This window comes from Notamacropus eugenii, chromosome 2 (assembly GCF_028372415.1).
Source record: "Notamacropus eugenii isolate mMacEug1 chromosome 2, mMacEug1.pri_v2, whole genome shotgun sequence".
Lineage (NCBI taxonomy): Eukaryota > Metazoa > Chordata > Mammalia > Diprotodontia > Macropodidae > Notamacropus > Notamacropus eugenii.
Window position 1 is genome coordinate 242683579 of NC_092873.1, and position 16916 is coordinate 242700494.

The following is a 16916-nucleotide window of genomic DNA, read 5'->3' on the forward strand; positions in this document are numbered from 1 at the left end:
GAGGGAAATATAGTTAGTCTTACACAGCATGACTATTATGGAAGTCATTTGCAAAACTATACATATATAGCCTATATTGAATTCCTTGCCTTCTCAGTGAGGATGGGTGGGGAGGGAGGAAGGAAGAGAAGTTGGAATTCAAAGTTTTAGGAACAAATGCTGAAAATTGTTTTTGTGTACAACTAGGAAATAAGAAATACAGGTTATAGGGTATAGAAATTTACCTTGCCCTACAGGACAAAAAAGAAGATGGGGATAAGAGAAGGGAGGGGTGTTAGAAGGTAGGGCACTTTGGTGGAAGGGCCAATCAGAATGCAAGGCATTTTGGGATGGGGGAGGGGAGAGATGGGGAGAAACTTTGGCACTCAAAATTTTGTGGAAATAAATGTTGAAAACTTAAAATAAAAAAAAATAATAAAATAATCCATTTTGGCTAAAGCGTAAGGTGTGTGCAAAAGGGTTGTGAGAGATAAAACTGATATGGGAGGGTAGTAAGAAATGCAAGAAAGTCATAAATGCCAGGCAAAGGGGTTTCAACTTTATTTCCTATACAATAGAAAGTCTCTGAAGTTTTTAAAAGAAAAGTGGCATGGATGAATTTTAAAATACTTCTCTTCCCCCAGAGACTAGTACAAATATCACATACTGTCCTCTTGTCCTAGCACATTTTACCTTGCATCATTCTAGTTTGTTGGGAGCAGCTGGGTGGTGCAGTGGATAGAGCACCAGTGCAGGAGTCAGGAGGACCTGAGGTCAAATCTCACCTCAGACACTTGACACTCACTAGCTGTGTGACCTTGGGCAAGTCACTTAACCCCAATTGCCTCATCCTGGGTCATCTCCAAATCCTGATGAATATCTGGTCACTGGATTCAGAGGGCTCTGGAGGAGAAGTGAGGCTGGTGACTTGCACAGCCCTCCCTTACTCAAAACAAAGTCAAGTGCAAGTCATGTCATTATTTCTCTGATGGCATGGTCTTCTTCAGCAATGAAGGAAGAACACACACACACACGCACACACACACACACACACACACACACACACACTATTCTAGCTTGTGTATGTTTCTTTTCTCCCTCATGAGATTTTAAGTTTCTGGAGAGTTAGGACTATTGTTATATTTCATCCATGTATCCTCAGTGTAATGCATCATATTCAGTAGATACTTTAATTATTTGTTGAATGACTTATTTAATTATTTGTTGAATGAAATTTTTAATTCAATCTTAAAATCTTCAAACCACTCACCTGTGGTACTATCTACAGACTGAATCAGAATGGCCCCTGACTCCATTGCCTGAGTTGTTGAGACTCATACCTTTGGGGAAGTGAGACCCACATTAAGTATTGTACTTAATCCACAGAGACAGTGAAAAACTAAAACAGAAGTGCCTCTTGAGCCAATCTGTGTACAGCTGGAGGATCCCTAGATTCAATGAATCTATATGTATTTGAATTGTATGAAAGGAAAATAAATATGTTCCTGAAATCAAAGTACAGAAAGTACACAGAAAACTCATCCTCTCTGAGTGAAAGTGTCCTCACTATCTCCCCCAACCTCCATATTTATCTTATGCAAATTAACTCCAATACAGGAGTTTTTGTTTAGCCCCATCATAAAATTTCAAATTCCTTGCCAATGTGGCCTGAATCCCCAACACTTTACATAAAGTAGGCATTTGTATTAGTTGAATGATCATACTCTGAAAATGTAAAATGGATGAACAAAGAACTCTGGGATGCCATGACTAGAAACATGCACAAGCATGCATATCCATGGAAGGAATTATGCTCTTACAGTGGCATGCCCAATATACTCTTAAGTCAGCAACCTGGTTTTCTGTGATGAAAACCATAAAGTTATCTTGACAGGATTTTCTTTTAAGTTCCAGCTACTTGAAATGAGGTTTTTCAAACTGATGATTTCCTCAGTTTGAACCTTTAATTCAACCTTATGGTCAAAATATCTACTTAGCCAGGTAGCAAGTCCTTTGACTCTCAGCTTCATTTCTCTTTTAATTCTCAAAATGTAAATTGAAAAATGAAAAGCTTCTTCTGTACATTCTAATTATCATCTCTACCTCCCATATGTACTTTGTAATTCATCTAGACTATCTTTTTTGTAACAGTATTACCAATGCTTTCTTTTCAACCTGTAGTCTAAGGTGACATGTAGTCAGAGAAGCAGAGAATTGAATTTGCCTTTGGAGAATCTTGATTCAAATCCCATCTCTGTCATCTTACTACCTGTAAGATGTGGGGCATATCAATTTATCCTGTCAGCCTTAATTTCCTCATCTGCAAATTGAGGGGGCTAGACTAGATTGCTTCCAAGTCTAAATCTATCAGTTTCTGTAAATAAATAGATCCATTTATATTTTTCTGAGAATGAGATGCCCAAATAGTATGAACAGCAAAAGTATAGGCAAATGCCCTTTATTCTGACATCTATGTATGTTTAAGAATCCCCCTTAATTTCCTAGCAAAAAGGAAACTTTTTAAAAGTGTTTGTTTTCAAGAGTTCCTGAAAGTTCAATGAAACCTCTTATAAAATAGCCATGAATGTAACTCCAAAATATGCTTGATAGTTGATTTTATACAACTGATAGTCTGGAGCATGTTTTTCTAGACTAACGTAGAAAGGTGAAAAAAGGCATTCAGTGAAAAGGAAATTACCTTCCCAATATAACATTTTAAAGTGATGTAACCATTTTTTCCATATGTTCCTTGAATAGGAGTAGTGTTCTCACAGAAGACTAGTGAAAGGGAGAGAAAAAGTCAATGTACCTTCATGCAATACAGTTTGTAGCTATAAATTCAGATTCTTGAAGCTGCCTGGGTCTCAAGATGGCAATGAATTGAAACAAGCAACAAAACAACTCTCTTCTTATTGAATGTGTAAAAATTCAACTTTTTCTTTTCCCTCCCCCTAAACTTCCTTTAATTACAACACAGCTCAAATATTCTTTAAGCCACAGGCATCTGAAATCTATCCTTTTGGAGAGTGTTGTGTCTGAGTGTGTTAATTAACAACAACTGCTCACTGACTTATTCAGTTGGGTTTTTTTGCTGCGGGGAGGGGGAGGGGAACGGATTCTGACATTCTAAATTTCTTACTGTTATTCATCAAATTTGACACTTGGTCCCTGGAATTCCTAAACCATCTAAGAGGGTCTATTTATATTCTAAAAGGTTTATTGTTTTTTAATTGATTGCCTAGAAATGTCACCTACTAAGTTCTTCTGGGAACATGTCAGGTAAATGTAGAACTTGTCAAGATTTTCATACTACTTATATGACACTGAGCAAATCACTTTACCTATTTTCTCATTTGAAGAATGAGGAAATTGGACCAGATGACTTTCAGAAGTCAGCCTCTATGATCCTAACTCTTAGAATCAGAATTAACACTGAGACTAGGGTAGTGGTGAGGCCATCAAGCCCCAGATAGTTTCAATATTTTCTTTCCACTAAAATCAGTTTGTAGACTATCAATACCACAATGTGCTGTTCATACTATCTTGGAATCTCATTCCCAGAAAAATATAAATGGATCCATTTATTTACATAAACTGATAGATTAAGACCTGGAGGGGATTTCAGAGGTCATGTAAGTCTAGCCCTCTCAATTTGCAGATGAGGAAATTAAGGCTGACAGAGATAAAATGATGTGCCTCACATCTTACGAGTAGTACGATGACAGAGGTGGGATTTGAACCAAGATTCTCTGAATGCAAATTAATAGTATTAATAATACTAATACAAAGAATTGAATAATACTATTTATTGAAATCACTACCTTCAATGGCAAAATACCAAAATCAAACTTTACCTAATTCACAATTCCCTCCTCCCCTCCGTGGACTGTCTTGGACTTTGGAAAATAAAGATAAAAAGTGTTGGAATCTCCCTTATCTAGGGGTATCGTCCCTCTCCTCTGTCCCCTACATTTCTCTCTCTCTTCAAGATAAGGCACACAGGATAGTTTTTTTAAAAAAAAAACAGGAGCCAGCAGAAAGTAGATCATGAGAAATCCAGCAAGTTCTGAAAGTAACTTTACTTTGTAAACTTCTCAAAATAAATGAAATAAATTGGGTGTTGTTGGGGTTTTTTCTTGGAAGGTTGGGGGTGGGTGAGATTTAAAGTACATTTAACAGGAAATAGCCAAACCTGAACTTACCCTTTCAATTGGAGAAATCAGGATTTAGTATACAAAGTACTATTTGTCTCAATCTGCTTTTAATTTTCCTTTTTTAAAAAAACGTATAAAATATATTGAAGGGGGGAAATGTTCTAAGCCACATACTCCCTAAAATATACAAGCTAGAGTTGGGAAACTGCCAGTGTCAGCGTCTTGGGAACCAAGAGCCTAAGGTTTTAATCCAATAGCTTTTTATGATCTTTAGCATAGCTCTATGTTGTGCTGATGTGTGAGCTGTGGAGTTCAGGAATTCACACATCAGGCTGACTGCCCTGAAGCTAAAAGTTCAACCTTTTCTCCTCAGTAAAGGAAAGCTGGTTTACCCACCTATATGCAGACGCTGATAAACTATTGTAGACTTGGTATGTAGAAAATCTGGGTTTAGTAGGCAGTTTTTAAAATTTTATTTTATTTTATAAAAACTTTCTGAAGATGATGCACAATGACAAGCCCTTCAATGTCACTCTCCGCCCCACCTCCCACTTTCCCCATGTGTGTTGACCATAAGGCTATAATTAAAAACTGAAAGTTGGATATGGTAGAGGAAATACTAGTTCAGGACTTGAACTATAGGACCCCAGAGTTAGAAATGGAGAGGACCTTAGAAGTCATCAAATCCAACCCCTTCATTTTATAGATGGGGAATTTAAGGCTGAGAGAAATGAAGCTATTTACCCAAAGTCAAGAAATGGAAACTAGTAAAGCCACATTGGAACCCAGGTACTCATGAAGCAGCATCCTCTGCCTATTCCTGAGTGCCTTCTCTCTGAGATTATTTTCCACTTACTAGACACAGACACAGACACAGACACACACACGATAGATATGATTTCAATACATAAGATATACTTATATACACATATTTTACATGCACATCAGTTTTGCATATTGTATCTCCCATTAGAACATAAGCTTCTGGAGGATAGGGACCTTATTTTTGCTTTTCTTTTCATCCCCAATCCTAGCATAGTGTCTGACACTCAGTAAGTGCTTAATAAATGCTTGCTGGCTGACTGACTGTCATTTTTATCTCCACATCTCTCCTTTCCATCCTCTTCTGTCTAACCATGTAGTCACCATCTCTCACCTATACTACTACAATAGCCTTCTAACTAATTAGAGGCATAAAAGTGGTCTAGTAAATAGAGTGTTGGATCTGGAGTCAGGAAGACCTTGAGTTCAAATCTAGCTTCAGATAGTTACTAGCTTTGTGACCCTAGTCAAGTTACTTAACCACTGTGTGCCTCAGTTTCCTCAGCTGTAAAATGGGGATAATAATAGAACCTACTGATTTGAGGATCAGAGATCATATTTGTAAACCACTTAGCACAATGCCTGGCATATAGTAGGTGGAAAACTATTTCTTCCTTCTTTCCTTCCTTCTTTTTCTTCTTTCCTTCCTTCTTGCCTTCATTTCTTCCTTCCTTTCTTTTCTTCCTTCTTTCCTTCCTTCCTTCTTGTTCTCTCTGCCTGAAATCTCACCCCACTCCAATCTGTCTTCAACATAACTGCCAAAGTGATTTTGTCAAAGAACAGATCTGACCGTTTTACTCTTCTACTAAATAAACTCCAGTGACTCCTTATTACATTAAATGTACACCGCTCAGTTTGGCATTTAAAGCCCTTCACAAACTGACTCCAACCTACATTTCTAACTTTATTATCTACTGCTCTCCTCTTCCCATACTCTGTGGTCCAGTCAACCTGAGCATCATACCATTCTGCACACACTCATTTTCTATTTTCATGCCTTTTTTATTGGCTGGTTGTCTCTCATGCATGGAACCTAATCCTTTTATCATCTTTACCTCTTAGAATTCTTAGTTTCCTTTAAGACTCAAGTGCCTCTTCCTACATAAAGACTTTCTGATTCTCTGCAGGTGCAGAACCATTCCTCCCCCAAAAAGAAAAATAATCACTTTGTATCTATTTTCAATGTGCCTATATACATACACATTGGGTTTTTTCCCCATATGATGTAAGCGCCATGTACTGTTTCACTTCTTTGTCTGAATCCCCAGTACTTAGTACTGCCCTGGCCCATTGAAAGCACTTAATAAATTATTATTGACTGATGAAAACCTAGACACCTCACTTTGCTATGGAGAGAGAGAGAGAGACAGAGAGACAGAGAGACAGAGAGAAGAGAAGAGAAGAGAAGAGAAGAGAAGAGAAGAGAAGAGAAGAGAAGAGAAGAGAAGAGAAGGGGTAGAAAGGAAGGAAAAAAGAGACAGAAAGAGAAAGAAAATAAAAGAAAATCTCCTTTTTTGAGAATATAAAAAAGACAAATAAATATGCACAGACTTCCTTCCAAAAGAGGAGTAGGGGCACATTGGAAAGAATGACAAATTTTGTAAACAGAGGATCTGAGGTTCAAATCCTGACTCTGCCACTTGTTACTTATATGAGCTTGAGCAAATCATTTAATCAAGTGGGGCCTCAACTTCTTCTGTAAAATGAAGGGATGGGATTTTCTGAACTCTAAAGATCCTTCTGCCCTAAATTTATGATCTTGATCCTCTTCAGGACATTTAGCAGCTCACTTGGTGATGTGCCCTTACCTGTCCAACTATGGTAGCTCTCCATGGTCATCAGTAAGCTGGTACCAGTTATTTTAATCCTGAAGCTTACCACTCTCCCATTCTCTTTGTACTTTAGAGTTTCTAGGGGAGCAGCTGATATGATGAACCTCTATAGAACATGTAGTTAAGGAATTTGTAAATAATAATAATGATAAAGTCCCTGAATTCTGTGGCTAAGAGAATCTGGAGGAGCTAAATGGTAGTTAATTAATCTGTATGTCATCCTCTCAGACTATGCATATGAGAAATGAAGGGAAGAAGGGAAAGAGGGAGGGAGGATGAAAGGAAGGAAAGCAGGAAGGAAGGAGCATTTATGAAGTGCCTGAGGGAAGCTAGGTGGCATAGTGGATAGAGTGCTGGCTCTAAAATCTAGAAGACTCATCATTGCGAGTTCAATTCTAGCCTCAGACACTTACGAGCCTGGGCAAGTCACTTCATCCTGTTTGCCTCAATTTTTTCATCTTTAAAATGAGCTAGAGAAGGAAATGGCAAAACCACTGCAGTGTCTTTGCCAAGAAAACCTCAAATGGGGTCACAAAGAGTCAGACACGACTGAAAACAACCAAATAACAACAAAATAAGTGTCTACTGTGTGCCAGGCACTATGCTAAGTGCTTAACAAATTTCTCTCATTTCATTCTGACAACAGCCCCAGGAGGTAGGTACTATTATTATAGTTGAGGAAACTGAAGTAGAGAGAGATCAAATGATTTGCTCAGGGTCACATAGCTGGCAAGCATCTGAGGACAAATTTGAACTCAGGTCTCTTTAACTCTAGGTCTAGTGCTCTAACTGTTGGACCACCTAGCTGCCTCAATGCTTGTAACTACCTAAAGGTCAGCTGCTATTATCATTGGTACATTTTTTTTTTTCCTGTACCTCTTTCTCCTGTATATATATATGTATATATATGTATATATATATATATACATATATATATATATACATATATATATATGTTACTCCTCTGTCACTTCATGTAGCCACAAAAGTTTTCAGAATTTTCAGTTTTAGAATTTCTCTTAGATAGATGTATAAATTACAGGTTTTTGTTTAAGTACGTGAATATGGAAGATAACACATTCTTAAGTGTGCCCTTATGTCTTGATTAAATTTTTTTTAAAATTTTTTTAGGAATTGCATCACTTATGACAGGTAGAAAGCACAGAGGGCTAGTCTTGGGTCAAGAAGACTTTGGTTTAAATCTTGTCTCTGACATACACCAACAAGCTGGCAAATCACTTAACCTCTTAATACCCCCATGAAAGTTTTTCAGACAGTAGGTTAAAAAATAAGGTGTAAATCTGCTTTGGTGAAAGGCTTTACCATAGCAGGAGCTCTTCTATCTCTGAAATCACAAGACTGGACCAATAAGATAAATTCTTTTTATGGTAGAAATCAATAGGAATACGGAATTTGATAAGCGGAAACATCTGAGGAGATTTTCAAGAAATGCAGCCTATCAATATACTAAGGAATGCTGTAGCATTCATTAGGACAGAATTAATATTGAACTGTGGGTTCTAAAGTGATCCAATCCATATAGTTGCTATCTATATTCAGCTGTCTTCTCAGGAGAAAACAAAACAAACAATTTTAAACCAAATCTTTATTGTTTTGCTTGGGTTTTTTTTAAAACTTTTACAGTTTCAGAAAGGGCAAATAACCTTCTTTCCCATCTGTGACTTATATGTTTAAATAATCTTCTAGAATATTTGGGAGAATAAAGGGTAGGAAATGCTTCCTGTCTCTAACCAGAATTTTACTTCTGCAGTTTATCCCTGTTGTTTTTCAATCACCATTTTTGTTGTTCAGTCATTACATAGAAAGTAACAGAGAATCAACACAAATTAAATTATGAAGTGTCTGAAAGGTGAACTGTCTATGAGCTATACTTTGAAAAAATATTGATTAAAGCAATCTACTAGTTTTAAAGATTTCCCAAATAGTTGGTGGTCTAACTTAATTTTGTACCTTAGACCAAGTTTAAGCAGTAAGATAGTAAATCTTCATAATTTAATTTGTATTGATTCTATGTAATGGGAATTTGTATTTGCTCTTAAAAAGTCACTGGAATTTATTGACTAGGAGTGACATGGTCAGACTTGCTTTTAAGGAAAATGGCAACTGTGTGGAAGGTGAGAAGGAGTGAGACTTGATTAAAAGACTAATTGCAGAGGTATAGGGAAAAAACATGAAAAGTCTGAACTAATGTGATAGTAACTGTGTGGGCGGAGAGAAGGAAACAGATCAAAGAGAAAAATTGAAGTAGTAGTAGTGGTGGTGGTGGTGGTGGTAGTGGTGGTGGTGGTGGTAGTGGTGGTGGTGGTGGTGGTAGTAGTAGTACTAATAGTAATAGTAGTGTCCAGCATTTATATAGCATCTACTATATGTACTATATACACAAAGTACTAAGTGTTTTGTAAATATTATCTCATTTGATCTTCATATCAACACTGAGAGGGAGGTATTATCCCTATTTGTAAACGAAAGTTAAGTGATTTGGCCCAAAGCTATATAGTTAAGTGTCCACACTGGATTTGAACTCAGGTCTCCCTAATTCCAGACCTAGCGCTCTATCCACTGCATCACTTGCCTGCCTTAAAAAAATTAGCTATGTGGGGAGAGACAGAATTAGTAATAGATACTAACACCAAGGTTTTGAACCTGGGTTACCAGAACAATAATGGTTCTCTTAACACTAAAATGGAACTTCAGAGGAGACATGGGTATGATAGGGAGAAGACTGCTGCCCAATTAAGACAACTTGGCACTGCCAAGAGTGTACTAGCCCCTTTTCTGGACTCCTTGACTATTCATAGGGTTTCAATAAGATGAAGCCAAAAACTCCACTGTGTCTGTTGAGATGTAAGATCCTCCAGATCTTACCCATCTGCCTTACCTCTAGGCCCTGAGATCCCAAAGCACTGTCATCCTGATTCCTTCTGTAGACCTTTGGGTAATAGCATTTCTTCTGGGCATGCTGCTCAGCTGGGCTCTTGGAGTCTGCTCTTCGTTGCAGCTGCCCCTTAATTTCAGGGACATGTCTCAAGATCTCTAGTTCATCACCAGCTCTCTTTGTTGTTGCCAGAGGACACATTCCATGAGTTCCTCTGGCATCAAGAGACTGCCTCTTTGTCTCTCTCTGTGGTTCTGCTCTCTCAACAGTGTCTCTGAATTTCTCAAATTCTTTGAATGAGATGTCTTCTACAGAGCAAACAGATGTCTGTTATAGAGAGAGGACACGAGGTATCATTAATATGAACGTAGTACTTCTTATGGTAGCAAAGAATTAGAGTTGAAATTCGTACCCTACCAACTGGGAAATGGCCAAAAAAAATTATCACTGGTATCTTCCAGTGATAAGAATGTTATTACACAATAACAAATGATGAATATGAAGAATGAGATGTCTTCTACTGAGTAAATAACTCAGGTAGATCAGGGGTAATGGAGTGTCATGATGATGAAAAAGAAAATTTTGCTCTCTCCTACTGTTTCCCAATGGTATAGATTCAGAGTTCATAACTGCTCCCAACCTAGAATGACTCAATTATCTGACTGAATCTTTGGTAACCTTTGGTCATGGCCAATCTTATTTCATGAAAGGATAACAAGGTGTTAACACTTTGTTAACACATTTCATTATATCATTATCTCTGATTTTATCTTGTAACTACATCATCTGAGCCACATCAACTGCAAGTTATTGCGTATAATTCTATTCTGGCTCTGATGACTACATTCTGCATTAGTTCATATAAATCTTCACAAGTTTCTCCAAATTCCTCATATTTGTCATTTTATTGTGCATTAATATTCCCATCACTGGAAAATACCACAATTTTTTAGCCATTTCCCAGTTTGTAGGGTACCAATTTCAACTTTAATTCTTTGCTACCGTAAGAAATGCTGTTGTATGGTCATATTTATGGTACCTCACGTGTCCTCTCTCCATAACAGGTATAGCTTATTTCTCAACTTCCCCCAAGGGTTGGAAGCAAAATCACACCTTTTATATGCAAAACTCTAGACTAGACTAGCTAACCCTTTTGAGCATGCTACCTCCAGAAGTAATATTTCATTTTTCAATTTTTGATATCTAGCTCTTCTAGAATCAGAAAACTACCTCCTCAATCTTGCCACATAAGTAATTGCTATGACACTTATGGTTCTGGTAGTAACTGATTTAGGATATATAGAAAATGAGGTATAAACAATAATAACATTGCTAATCAGAGTTAAATAGCCAGGTTCTGAGATCACCCTCTCTTTTTAATATGACTTTTCCCCTCCCCACTCCAGCTTCTTGCCTAGAATTCTCAGTGTTAAGATCTAGCCATAGGAGGCACATCTCTCTCTTATTCTCACTCCCATTTCTGTTTGGACTGAATAAAAAAATAGAGTTCTACTCCATGCTATCTTAGATCTAGCTTCTTTTAGCAGCTCTAAGGTATACATGCCTTTTGCCCCACAGATTTTCTCATGTCACAGGGAATAAATAAACTGTAGGTATGACTCAGAATGATAATTCTTGGGTTATTATCTAGCAGTTTCATTCCACAAATGGTCCAGGATAGCATTTTTAGCTCAGTGGTAAATTGACCAAATCTCAGATTATTCATTTTAATTAATAATTATCAAATGTTTACAACCTCAGAATCATAAACTTATAGCTGGAAGGAACCTTCGAGGTCATCTGATCCAATACCCTCATTTTTATAGATGAAGAAATAGAAAATCTCATAAGCAAATCAACACACCAAAGGTCACTCATATATTAAGCAGAGTTGGGATTAGAGTCCAATCCCTCTGACTCCAAATCTAGTCATCTATCAGCTCTACAATGCTGCCCAAACCGTCATTAAAAGCATTTTGGAACATTTTCAGACATTCCCTAAAGTGGCCAACTGATGTATTATGGGGAAATCAGTGTCACATCTTATTTAATTATTTTTACATAGTTCCTTGAAATATGAAATGGTCTAGTATATGGGTTGTAGTAAGCCAACCCTTCAGTTGAAGGGGAACTCATTACCTCCCAAGACAGCCTTCCCCTCTTAGATTTAGAATCCACAGGGAATTGTTATTGGGGCTTTTTTTTAGAGATAGGTTGGAATGGAGCTTGGTGACTCTGTAGTCCAACCTGTCTCTGAAAAAGAATTCTCACTACAGCATACATGCATGGTAAGATTATGCAGCCTTTATATGAATCTCTTCACTAAGGGGGAACCCATCACCTCCCAAGGCAGTTTTCCACTCTTGGAGAGCTCTATTTGTTAGAATCCACAGGAAATTGGTCTTTTTTCTTTGCCTCTTTGTATCTTGCAAGCTGCATCTTGACAGCCCTCTCTGGTGTTGGTTATTTCTTCTTTCATTCCCTATGATACATCTGTACCAAAGTAAAGTTGACCTACTCTTTGCTTCTCACTACACTTATAGATCTTTCCCATACCACCATCATTCAGCCGCTTGTCTTACTTTGCTCTTCAATCCATAAGTCTTTATTACTCAGAATCCTTATAGATATAATTGACTGGTCTCCAGGCTACTCTCCCTTCCTTCTAAGATCATCTGACTCAGATCAAATGAGATATTTGTAAAGTGCATAACAGAGTGCCTGGCACGTAATAGGTACCTACATGCTTGTTTCTTCATCCTCCTGCTTTTGCCTTCTCTTCTGTCTTCTTCTCCACCTCTATCTCTGTTCTCATACTTGAAATCTTCAGCAAATATGCTAATATCCTCTCAGAAATCCTGACTTCCAAATTCAACCTCTTCAATTGCTTCACTCTACTTCTTCTCCCCATAAGTGTGGTTATACCTTAGATCACAGATTTGGAACAGGAAGGGACCTTAGAAATCATCTAGTCAACCCTCCCACCATTTCCCAGAAGCAGAGACAAAGGCCCACCAAGATTAAGCCATCACAATGAATTACTAATGGGGCTAATATTTGGACCCAGGTTCTCTGTTTCCCAGTCTAGTGTTCTTCCCTATTATGTTGTGTCACATTTTACCGCATTATCACTTGTAACTTCATTAAATCCATGATCTTGAATTTTGAAATTTCCCTCTACTATCATATTTTTCTATTATTTCCATCTCTATTTCTGCTTCCCTCCTATTCTTTTTGCCCCCTCCATTCACTTGCCCCCTTGTCTTCTCCAGATCATCAATCAATCATGCCTTCTATGTGTCTAGAATTATATAAGGCACTAGGAATACAGATTAAAAAAATAACAATCTCTCTTCTCAAGTAGCTTACATTCTAGTAAAACCTGCAAGTACGTATGTGTGTGCATGTATGTGTATATATACATGTAAGTAAAAATTAATATAAAGTTCTTAAATACAAGGTATTTGGGGGGCACTAGTAGTTGGGAGGATCAGAAAAGGCTTCATGTAGAAGATGATGCTTGAGCTGAGTCTTGAAGGAAGAAGAGTGTTCTAAGAAGTGAAAGTAAAGAGGAAATGCATTCCAGGAATAGAGGATGGCCATTGTAAAGGCATGAGTTTCAAGATCAAGTGTCATGTGAGAAACACATAAAAAGTCTGTCTAGTTTGCAGAATGTAGCCGTGGGAGCAGTGTCTAATAAAGCTGAAAAAGTAAGCTAGGGCTACTTTGTAAAAAACTGAACAGAGGAATTTATGGTTGTTTTTCCTCTAAAGGTAATAGAAAGTTCCTGGATTTTATTGATAAGAGGTCTGAAATTGTCAAAACTACAATCAAGAAAAATTACTTGGCAGCAGAGTGAAGGACAAACCAGAAAGGAGAGAGATTTGAGGAAGGACAATGAAGAGCCTATTGTAATAGTCTAGTTAAGAGATGATAAGGAGATGAACTAAGGTTGTGGAAGCTTTGTGAGGAAGGAGGGGTCAAGTTTGAATTATGAATAATTAAGAACTGCAGTTCAACAAAGGCTGACTGGCTATAGGGCAAGGGGAAATAAGCTACTTATAGGGTTGAGAATGGAAAGAAGGAAAGTGAAATCAAAGCAGGAGTGATGACCTGAAGAAAGTGGAGGTTACAATAAGGGAAAATAATAGGTTTAGGAGGAGTGCCGTCTGAGAAAGATATGATGACAGGAGGTTATGAACAGATAGAAGAATGCCAGAGTTATTATTATTAATTATTATTATCAATATATATAATTATTATTATTATAGGTAATGATGAAAGCCAGGACAGGGAGTGATCATCCCTTCACAAGGGTGAGGTAGAATGAAGGAGCATGTCACAGTACTTAAAGAGGGTGAGGAACTGGAAGACTAGGGAGATTGATTATCACCCTTGCTCTGGCCTCACTTTTATCTCTACACAGTTTTGACCTTATAGTTACCCAGTTCAACAGTGCTCTGTTCTCTGCCTTGCTTCCCTGTCCTATAGCCATCCATACCTTGTCAATCCTTACCTCTTTATAACCCTTTCATCTGTTTTCTCCTCTTCTCCTCCCACACTGCCTTCTCGGATCTCAACTGGACCCTTACTGTTGAATGGCATTCTTTTTCTTTCCTAAAGGATTCGTTATCGTGGTCTTCACAGTAGACATTGCAAACTTTCTCCTCAAGCCTCCTACACCATCCCACCTCATTCCCTCTCAAAAGAAGGCTTTGTCCACTACTTTACTGAGAAAATCAAGGCCACCCATCATGCGCTTCCCTCTCTTTTACCCTCCATTTCAAAACCCCTCTGCATCTTTACCCACCATTTACTTTGATACTTCGGTCTTTGAGAAGACTAGTAGCCTTCCTCCTTATCCAAGTGATCCTCTGTTTTTACATTTGATTGCATCTCTTGCAGGGTTTTTCTTCATTAATCATTCCATCATTCTCTCTTATCTTCAGTCTCTTCTTTCCTTCTAGTTTCTTTCCTAGTGTATGCAAATATTCCCTGGTCCTCCCTCCCTTCCCCCTTTTAAATAGCCTTCATTTGATATTGGCATTCTCTATTTAAGTTATCTTTTCTCTCTTTCCGTCACCAGACTGGATTTAGAGTGTTACTTATACCTCTATGATGCCATCCTTTCACTATCTAGTCATTCATCATCCTCTTGTAATCAAACCCTATCCCTCTAATAGAATTGCTCTTTCTAGGGTTATCAATGATCTCTCAACTGTTACGTTCAATATTATTTTCTCAATCTTCCCCTGCATTAACTTTTCTGCAGCTTTTTACATTGTTGACTACACATATTCCTGAACATTCTTTTCTTGGAATTCATAAACCTGTTTTTTTCCATCTACTATCTGGCTACCCTATTCCAGGTGCTTTTGTTGGATCATCATCTGTTTCTTGCCAACTAAGTATAGGTGACTGTGTATCCATTTAGGGCACTATTTTTTTCTTTCTCCCTAACCCCTTTTCCCTGGTGATCGCTTGAGCTTTGATGAGTTTCATTATTTCGTTGCAAATACCTCACAATCTGTATATCACTTCATAATCTCTCTTCTGAACTTCCTACAGCACCAATTTCCTATTGGATCTCATCACCTCAATGTCTCATTAGTATCTCCAATTTAACAAGTCCAAAATGGATTTGATCATTTTCTTTTCTCTCTCCATTGGTGGAGAAAGGACCACCCTTTCTCCATTTCTGTAGTAGATACTATCTTCTACAATTTAGGTTTGCAGTCTTAACTCTTTCTACCATCTCATCTCTCAAATCCAATCCTGTCAAATTACATCAGTTCTACCTCCACTTATCTCCCGTTACTCTTCTCTTTGCTCACATAGCCATCACCTGGTTCAAACTGCCCCCTCCCTTTCACCTCTCACCTAAACCTTTATAATAGCTTTCTGATTGTTCTCCCTGCTTCCAGGCTATCTCTTCTCTGGTTCATCCTCCTTACCTATGTCAAAATAGTCTTCCTAAGGCTCAACAGTTACATGTCATTTTCTCCTCAGAAATCTTTAAGGGTTTCCTTTAGGTTCTACAACAAAATATAGAATCCTCAATCTGGTTTTTAAGACCCTTTATAATCATGTTCCCATCTACTTTTCCAACCTTTATATTACTTGCTTTTAATATGTCCTATGTACCAGTCATACTGACCAACCAGCAGTTTTCCAGACCTGACATTCTGTCTCCCACCTTTGTATATTTGTCCAATCAGTCATCCATGCCATTCTGTCTCACAGAGTCATTCTCTAACAGGGCTTGCTCTCTGAAGCCTTCCCTGACCCACAGTAGTTAATGCTTCTTTTTTCCTCAGACTATCTTATTTACTTCCCTGTGTATATTCTGTATCCTCTCCCCAATAGAGTGTAAGCTTCTTGAGGGCCAGGCTTGTTTTTGTCTCTTATATCACCAAAGCCTCGTAGACACTAAAATTTCTCAACATATTTACATAATTGAGCAACAAAGATATTTCTGTTTGTTAAGTATATTAATTGTGACTTTGTACAATTTGATTTGTTTTCTATTGAATGGAGAAGGTTAATTGTCAACTTACTTGAATCATAAATTTGATTACAAACTTGTTATAGTTGACTCAATTATCCATTTTGTGGATTATTCTTGATAACTTAGAAAATGTTCAACCAGGTGGCCACTACCACACCCCACCCCTGTCACCATTGTTACTTAGCTAGAATCATGCTCAAATGGGAAAAAAGTGCTTATAGTTCATCAGCTAAAATGTGATCAGAAAGGTCAACCTACTATAAAGAATACTTATGCATTTGGAAACCACTTATAAGATTTTCAGTTTGTCTACTTCTTGTGTTAAATGTGTAGTTGACTTAACTTTCCATTGTGCAGACAGATGGAATAATCCCTTCCCCCACTATAGTAATCTTTATATTTGTATATTAGTGGGAAAGCTTGGTCATTACAATGGATTCAACATAGGAATGATGTTAAAAGATTAGAATAGTCCACATCATTATCATATTTATGGCATTTCAATATGGCAACTTTAGATAGAACTCTCTACTAACAAGAAAGTACAGTGGCAAGATCACAAGATCTGGAATCAGGGTTCAAATTCCAGTTCTGCCACTACCTAGTCAAATGACCCTTTCCAAATCTCAGTCTCCTCATCTTAAAATGTGAGAGATTTGAACAAGATGAACACAATCCCCTCTAACCCATAACCCATGAATTGTAAAAGGAGGGGTGAAAATATA

General features: G+C 37.6%; 1 protein-coding gene across 1 annotated transcript in view; it reads left to right on the plus strand.

Moving 5' to 3' along the window:
• The window catches only part of PLEKHG1 (pleckstrin homology and RhoGEF domain containing G1), a 286940-nt gene that overhangs the window by 66938 nt on the left and 203086 nt on the right, over positions 1-16916 (plus strand). The window lies entirely within an intron of this gene.